Below are 8,491 nucleotides of genomic sequence, written 5' to 3' on the forward strand. Positions count from 1 at the left end.
TTCTCCCTGGTCCCTAAAGTCAGGCTTCCTGAAGAGCTGGCCAATACCACGCCCACCACCACCACCATAATCTACTGTTCATCCGCAGAAGTCTAGGTCTCTAAGAAGCAGCTTGCTAACCCACATCAGAGACATCTCATTTTGAGTGCCATCTACAGATGACATAATTGCATTTTAGTGGCCCTTGTCGGGACTCGTCCTTCCAAAGGAGAACAGATAAAGGCTTAGATTTTCTCAGATACTCCAGGAAGACAGAGAGGCATAGCTTAATTCTTCAGATCTCAAAGGACAGCACTTCGGAATTCTTCAAATCATGAAATAATATAAATCATCTCCCTTTTTAAAAAAGTACTTGGTCCATATGTCTATCAAGAACTTCGTGAGCCGGGCGTGGTGGTGCACGCCTTTAATCCCAGCACTCGGGAAGCAGAGGTAGGCGGATCGCGGTGAGTTCGAGACCAGCCTGGTCTACAAAGTGAGTCCAGGACGGCCAAGGCTACACAGAGAAACCCTGTCTCGAAAAACCAAAAAAAAAGAACTTCGTGGAGGTGTTTCTTTTTGTTTGGTTGGTTTGGGTTTTGGGTGGTTTTTGTTTGTTTGGGGGTTTTTGTTTGTTTTAGTTTTTTGAGGCAGAGTTTCTCTGTATAACCCTGGCTGTCCTGGAACTCTCTGTAGATCCGGCTGGCCCTGAACTCACAGAGATCCGCCTGCCTCTGCCTCCTGAGTGCTGGGATTAAAGGCGTGCACCACCACTGCCTGGCTAAGATTTTTGTTTGGTTTTGGAGAGTGGTTGGCTCTGGTGAGGTGTTTGTTTGTTCTGGTCCTAACTAATGAGCAGAGTCAAAAAAAAAAAAAAGAGAGAAAATGCAGGCCAGGCGTGGTGGCCCACGCCTTTAATCCCAGCACTTGGGATGCAGAGGCAGGTGGATCGCTGTGAGTTGGAGGCCAGCCTGGTCTACAAAATGAGTCCAGGGCAGCCAAGGCTACACAGAAAAACCCTGTCTCGAAAAACCAAAAAGAAAAAAGAAAAAGGAGAGAGAGAGAGAGAGAGAGAGAGAGAGAGAGGGAGAACACAGTCTTGAAGCATTCAGAACATCATTTTCTCCTAATTTTTTAGTTTAATTCATTATTATGTGTTGTGTGTATATGAGATATATGCCTTTTTCTTTCTTTTCTTCTTTCTTTCTTTTTTTTTCTTTTCTTTTTTTTTTTTTTTTTGCCTGCGTCTTCACGTGCTTCAGTGCTCCTGTGTGGATGCAGGTTCTTGCACGCCATATTGAATGCCTATGGAGGTCAGACGACGTCCTCGGATGTGGGTCCTCACCTTCCACCTGAGACATGAGCTCTCGTGATTCACTCAGTGCTGTGTGCTGGGACCAGCTGGCCCCGTGACTTTCCAGGATCCTCTTGTTAGATGTAAGGGGTTACCGAGGAGGAATCTGTAAAACTGCTTTCTGCTTTTACCTGGGTTTTGAGGATCTGAACCCTGTCAGGTTTGCTGTGGCAAACATTTTAACCTCTAAGCCACTTCCCAGCTTAACTTTGGTTTTTTGTTTGTTTGTTTTTTGTTTTCATACAAAAATATGGACTGTTTCACAAATTTGCAGGGCTGAGGGAGGGGGGGTCCACCTCAGCTGGTAGAGTATTTGTCTAGCATACAGCAACCATGATTGCGTTTCTAGCACCTCACAAACCTACTGTGATGGTGCATGCCTGAAAGCCCAGCACTTGAAAAGAGGAAGCAGAAGAATCAGGAATTTAAGGCCACTTCTGCTACATAGAAAGTATGCGGCCACCCCGGGAAACTTTATCTTCAAAAAAATCTGGAAGGCTTCAGGAGTTTGTATGTCATCCTTGTACAGGAGTCATACTGGGGTTTTGTCTGTTTTTGTTTTTCAAGACAGGATTTCACTGTGTAGCCTTGGCTGTCCTGGAACCCTGTAGACCAGGCTGGCCTCGAACTCACAGAGATCCACCTGCCTCTGCTTCCCGAGTCTTCCCAAGCGCTGATCAAAGGCATGCACCACTACCACTTCACGGGGAGCAGGAAGCAGGATGTGACGATGAAGCGGAGCTTTAGGCATGGACGACCTTCAGAGGCACTCTGACCTACTGACCTACTTCCTCCAAATAGGCCTCTCTTTCTCAGGTTTCCACAACCTCCCAAAATAGTACCACCAGGTGGGAACCAAGCCTTCAATACAACAGTCTGGGGGACACATTTCAGATTCAAACCACAACAACTTATGGAAGCCTCTGACGTCTCTGACATGACACTAGACAGGTTCTAAACGGGGCAGAGTTCCAGAGGCTCTTCAATCTTGTTCACAAAAAGAGTGAGTACATCTGCTTCCTGTGACAACGGAGATGTGATATTTACTGAAAGCATCATCCAGATGAGACTAAGACAGTGGTAACTGTCAGGTGTGGTGGCACATGCCTTTATCCCCAGTACTAAGGGACAGAAGCTGGCAGGTCCATGAGAATTAAAGGCCAGCCTGGTTACATAGTAAGACCTTGAATCAAGAGGGGGAAAAAAAAAGGAGATAATGTGCCAAAAATTGTACAGCTGGGGTTTACAGCCCCACTCAGCAGCAGCACTCCATATATATATGCACATACACACACAAATTAAACAAACACAATTCTGAAATGTGTTGATTCCTACCATGATTAAATGATAAAATTAAATGATAAAAAAAAAATGAAAGAGGGGGCTGGAGAGGTGGCTCAGAGGTTAAGAGCACTGACTCTTCTTCCAGAGGTCCTGAGTTCAATTCTCAGCAACAACATGGTGGCTCACAACCATCTATCATGTGATCTGATGCCCTTTTCTGGCCTGCAGGAGTGTTTGCAGGCAGAACACTATATCCATGATAATAAATAAATAAATATTTTTTAAAAATGAAAAAGATTGACATGATTTTTTGACTCTGTACTCATCAACACCAACTTAGAAAACATGTATTGGTACCTCTTCCTCCGTGTGTGTGTGTGTGTGTGTGTGTGTGTGTGTGTGTGTGTGTAGTCACAGTTTTGTTAAGTAGTTGAGCCCAGCAGCCATTTGACCAAAGGACCACACTTCAGCAAGTCTACAGAGTGTAGAGCAGCAGTTCTCAACTTGTAGGCCATGACCCCTTTTGGGAGGGGGTTACCGAATGACCCTTTCACAGGGGAGGTCACCTAAGTCCATCAGAAAATACAGATATTTACATTATGATTCAGTTATGAAGTCAAAATGAAAATAACTTTACGGTAGGGGGTCAGCACAACATGAGGTTTCTGGAGCCTGGGGTCCATTTCTTCCCCTCTGGGCATCCTGCACAGGTCTCTGAACAGCTCTTCTAGTGGTACGGCCCTTCTGGTAACACACTCTGGGTTTGTGTGTGTGTGTGTGTGTGTGTGTGTGTGTGTGTATGTGTTTGTTTGGTTGGTTTTTTGAGTCAGGGTCTCTTTGTATAGCCTTGGCTGTCCTGGACTCGCTTTGTAGACCAGGCTGGCCTCAAATTCACAGTGATCCGCCTGCCTCTGCCTCCCAAGTGCCGGGGATTAAAGGCGTGTGCATATTCTCTTTCCTGAGGGGAGAAAGGGCTATACAAAGCTTCAGAAAGTGGGTAGGTGTTTTCAGGTGAATGAACATCATTGGCTGGAGCTGAGGTGCTGGGAATGCTGCATTTACATGGAGAGGAATTCCAGGTGCTAGCCTAGATGACTGCCTCGAGAATTGTGAGGGTGAGGGTAGCAGGGCCACATGCATTGGGACATGCAGGAGCAGCACAGGGACGGAGGGATCCTTACTCCCGCTGGTCTGAAGAGTGAAATTTTCAGGATTTGGACATGTCTCAACCTCACTCGAGCTCCATGCTGGTTTCCCCAATAACACAGCCCGTGTGGCCTATGATGAGGAAGGGTTGAGGCAGTAGGAAGGTTGAGAACCATTGATGGGGTTAACAGAACAGATAAGTGAATTGCTTGGTTTTGCCTTTTGGAATGCCCTGCTGTTGTTACTATAACCCCTATAAGCTAGTCCTTAGCTAAGCACAAGATTTTACCTAAAATTATCCTATCCAGGGTATGGGGCTTGGGAGAGATGGCTCTGTGGTTAAGAGTGCTTGTTACTCTTTCAGAGGACCCAAGTTCAGTTCACTTAGCTCAGACTTCACAGATGCTTCCAGGACCAGAGGATCTGCCTTCCTCTTCTGGCCTCACTAGGCACCCGTACTTGCTTTCATATTCACCCACACTAACAAATACTCATTTTTTTTTTAAGTGTCTAGGGTTTGGATTCTGGCCTGGGAGTTCCAAATGAGGGAAACTGCAATACTAAATCTGAGCTTACAGATTAAAAAGAACACAATTTTCTGAGGATTCAGCTGGGCATACAGAATGAAAACGCACAGACACATGCATCAATAAATGCTAATAGATAGGTGCAGGAGTGCAGGCCTTTAATCCTAGCACTTGGGAGATCCAGATCAGCCAGGGACACACAGCAAGATCCTGTCTCAACAAATAAACCAACTACCCTCTCAGAGGCATAGCATCAGAGTCGAATCGTAGTGAGAAGGGATCTCAGAGACCACACACTGTGATCCTGTTTTATAAACACCGCCCTCAGCATCTGTAAAATGAGAACTGCTTCCTTGTATAATCCAAGGCAATGAAGGAGAGAGTTGTTTTCCCTATGCATATTTATCTATTTGAAAAATTATTACAGTTTGATTTTAGTGAGGTAGTGGTGGCACACACCTTTGATCCCAACACTTGGGAGGCAGAGACAGATAGATTCTGAGTCTGAGGCCAGCTTGTTTTACAGAGTGAGTTCCAGGATAGCCAAGGGCCACACAGAGAAACTCTTTGGGGTGGGGGTGGGGGGGTGACCAAAAATATGGGGGAGGGGCTAGGGACAATGGCTCAGTGTTAAGAGCACTTAGAGGACCTGAATTTACTTCCAAGCACCCATACGGCAGCTCACAGCTGTCTGTAACTCCAGTTCCAAGGGATATGGTGCCTCATACAGACATATATACAGGCAAAACATCAGTACACGTTTTTTGTTTGTTTGTTTGTTTGTTGGGTTTTTTTGTTTGTTTTTTGTTTTTCGAGACAGGGTTTCTCTGTGTAGCCTTGGCTGTCCCGGACCCGCTTTGTAGACGAGGCTGGCCTTAGAACTCACAGCGATCCACCTGCCTCTGCCTCCCGAGTGCTGGGATTATAGGCGTGTGCCACCAAGCCCGGCTTCAGTGCACGTTTTAAAGATTTTTTTAAAAGAAAAAAAAGTTATTCTCTCTCCTCTCCCCTGCCCTCCCCCCCCCCCCCCCGTGTGTGTGTGTGTGTGTGTGTGTGTGTGTGTGTGTGTGTGTGTGACGTCCCTTACCCTCTGAGGCATCTTGCCAGCTCTACTGATGTCATTTTATATGTATATGTTTGAGTATGTATATGTGTACCGGGTACACAAGGAGGCCAGAAAGAGGGTGTTGAGCAGGAAGTAGAGCCGTAGTGGCTATGAGCTGCCTGATATGGGTTCTGGAACTGAACCCTGGTCCTCTGCAAGTGCAGCAAGTGTTCTTAACTGTGGCGCCATCTCTCCAGCCCTTTAATGGCATTTTATGCCGCTGCCGCTGTTTCTCACTCACAATTCATACTTCGCATTTTAGGAGACACTGTCCTTTACAGAAGATGTGTGGAGCTCCGAGCTGTCCTCCTTGGGTAGCTGTGTAGTTGGGCATATACATCGGCTCTTAGCTAACCTTGTATTTTAGGGGCATGGGTTGTTATTTCTTGTTAGGCTCAGAGAAATGAGCCTAGTGCCAGAGAGGTTCCAAAGATCATGATGCACAGCGCAGCACGTCAGTGTGACTTACGCCAAGGGCGTGCAAGCTAGGAGCTGACATTCCTTCCCTGCTGGGATCTGGGAATCAGGATTTGAGGAATTTGAGAGTTGGCTCCACCCTTCAACGAAGAGCCGCAAGGCTGGAGCAGGCTCCCCTCCCTTCAGCGCTAGCTCTTTGTCAGAGTGGCTCCTTTAATCCACCCTTCAAAGGCATCTCCATTCCCCAGATAAACTGGTTCCCAGGAGTTTCTCACATTCACGGGCTTCTAGTAAGAAGCAGGGCTGGGACCAAACTCCCATATTCAGCTTCTGAACTCCTTGTACTTCCGTCACGCCATGAAAGTGCGCGTTTGGGGAGCTGAGTTCTTCTGTCATCAAAGAGAATAGTGAAGATCCAAGGGGCCTCGCGGTCCTGCCCATTTCTCTATTGTCATTTACCCAGTCAAAGGTTTGCTCTCTTCTCCTCTTCCCCCCTCCCTATTAATTTTTAATTATCACTCTCCCTATTAATTTTTAATTATCATTGGTAGATCTAAAGACTTTAAGTAGTCAAAGGCCAATTGAAAATCTTGGCCCTTGCTATACAGCTCAGTGGTACAATGGTTGCCTCACATGCTCAAGGCCCTGGGCTCCATTTCCTGCTCCAAAGAGGAAGAAGGAGAGAAGGAGGAGAAGAGAAGGAGCTGGAAGATGAGGAGAAAAGCTGCTGCTTGAAAGCTGGGACCATCTTTCCTATCAATATCTTATCAATATCTTACTTTTGCTTTAAAACTAGTGTGGATGGAGTGCCCCGCAGGAGCTCACACCTTTAATCCCAACATTCAGGAGGCAGAGTTTGTGGCCAGCCTGGTCTACCAATTGAGTCCCAGGACAGGCAGGGCTACATAGAGAAGTGCTGTCTTGAAAAAAAAAAAAATTTTTTTTTAAAAACTAGATGTGGATGGAGAATGCTTGCCTAGCATGCATGAAACCCTCTAGCTGATCCCCAGAAGCACACAGCCCAGTGTGTGGGTGCATGCCTGTAATCCCAGTACTCACAGGAGAGGATTAGAAATTCAAGGTCATCCTCTGGTATCTATAAACTTCCAGGCCAGCCTGGGCTGCATGAAACCCCGTCTTAAAACAGCAAAGGGCCGGGCATGGTGGCGCACGCCTTTAATCCCAGCACTTGAGAGACAGAGGCACGAGGTTCACTGTGAGTTTGAAGCTACCTTGGTCTACAAAGTGAGTCCAGGGCAGCCAAGGCTACACAGAGAAACCCTGTCTCGAAAAACCAAGAAAAAACAAAAACAAACAAAAAATTGCCGGGTGTGGTGGCGCACACCTTTAATCCCAGCACTCGGGAGGCAGAGGCAGGCGGATTGCTGTGAGTTCAAGGCCAGCCTGGTCTACAAAGTGAGTCTAGGACAGCCAAGGCTACACAGAGAAACCTTGTCTTGAAAAACCAAAAAACAAACAAACAAAACCAGCAAAAAGCAAAGAAACTAGTAGTTATCTGCCCCTGCAGAGACTGATTTTATTAATATGTTGCTACTGATTTGTTTGTTTGTTTGTTTGTTTTTGAGATAAGGTCTTACTGCTTAGCCCTGGGTAGTCTGGAACTCTCTATGTAGTCTAGGTGGCTGGAACTCACAGAGATCGGCCTGTGTTTGCCTTCTGGGTGCTCCTCCTCCCAGCCTGCGCGGTAGTACAGGCTTGTAACCCAAGCTACTTACAGGCCAACTGAGGCTGGAGGCTCTCAAAGGCAAGGCCTGCCTGAGCCACAGAGCCAGTTCAAGGCCTGAAGTATGTAGTGAGAGAGTTGGAAAGGTATGGTGTTTTGGTAAGAGTGCTTGCTTAGCATGTGCAATGCAAGGTCCTGTGTTCAATGCCAGAACTGGGCCCAGCATTTAAGGTCGCCCCAGGCTCCACATGAGGTCAAGAGCAGTCTGGTTTCCTGAGAGGTCAGGAACAAACAGGAAGTGAATTTGTAAGGAACCAAATTAAACTGTGTAGTGGAAGCCGAATGGGAAAGAGATAGGATGTATCCATCACTAGGAAGGAGCCACGGCCTGGAAAAATGCATCCATGGGTCTAGACCAGTGGGTCTCAACCTTCCTAATGCTCACCCTTTAATACAATGCCTCACGTTGTGGCGACCCTCAGCCATAGGGTCAGTTTCATTGCTACTTCCTAACTGTAATTCTGTTATGAACCATAATATAAACATCTGTGGTTTCCCATGGTCTTAGGTGACCCCTGTGAAAGGATCATTGGACCACCCAAGGGGTCGAGACCCACCATCTGACCTAGAGCAACAAAGTCCGCAGAAAAATCTCTAACTTCAAGCATAGAATTTAGATTTCTCTTCCTCATACTTCAGCTGCTGCTATAGTCTTCGAAATGCTTTCTAATCCTAAGGCGGAAAGTCATATATGAAGACGATATGATATACTTTTCATTTAGCCTACAACTTCACTGGACTCTCTGGGCTTCCAGTGGTGCGGTGGGACGTAGCGTGGTTGGTAAAGTACTAGTTTAGCTTGTACATGCTGGGCAGGCACTCTAGCAACTAAGCTCCATCCCTAACTCGTATTTTTGTTTGTTTGGTTGGTTGGTTTTATTTTTACATTTTTATGTTTGCGTGTGTGCTCGCGTTCTCTGTGCACACGCGCATGC

The sequence above is a fragment of the Acomys minous genome (genome assembly GCF_964271855.1).
Source record: "Acomys minous genome assembly, chromosome: 12".
Lineage (NCBI taxonomy): Eukaryota > Metazoa > Chordata > Mammalia > Rodentia > Muridae > Acomys > Acomys minous.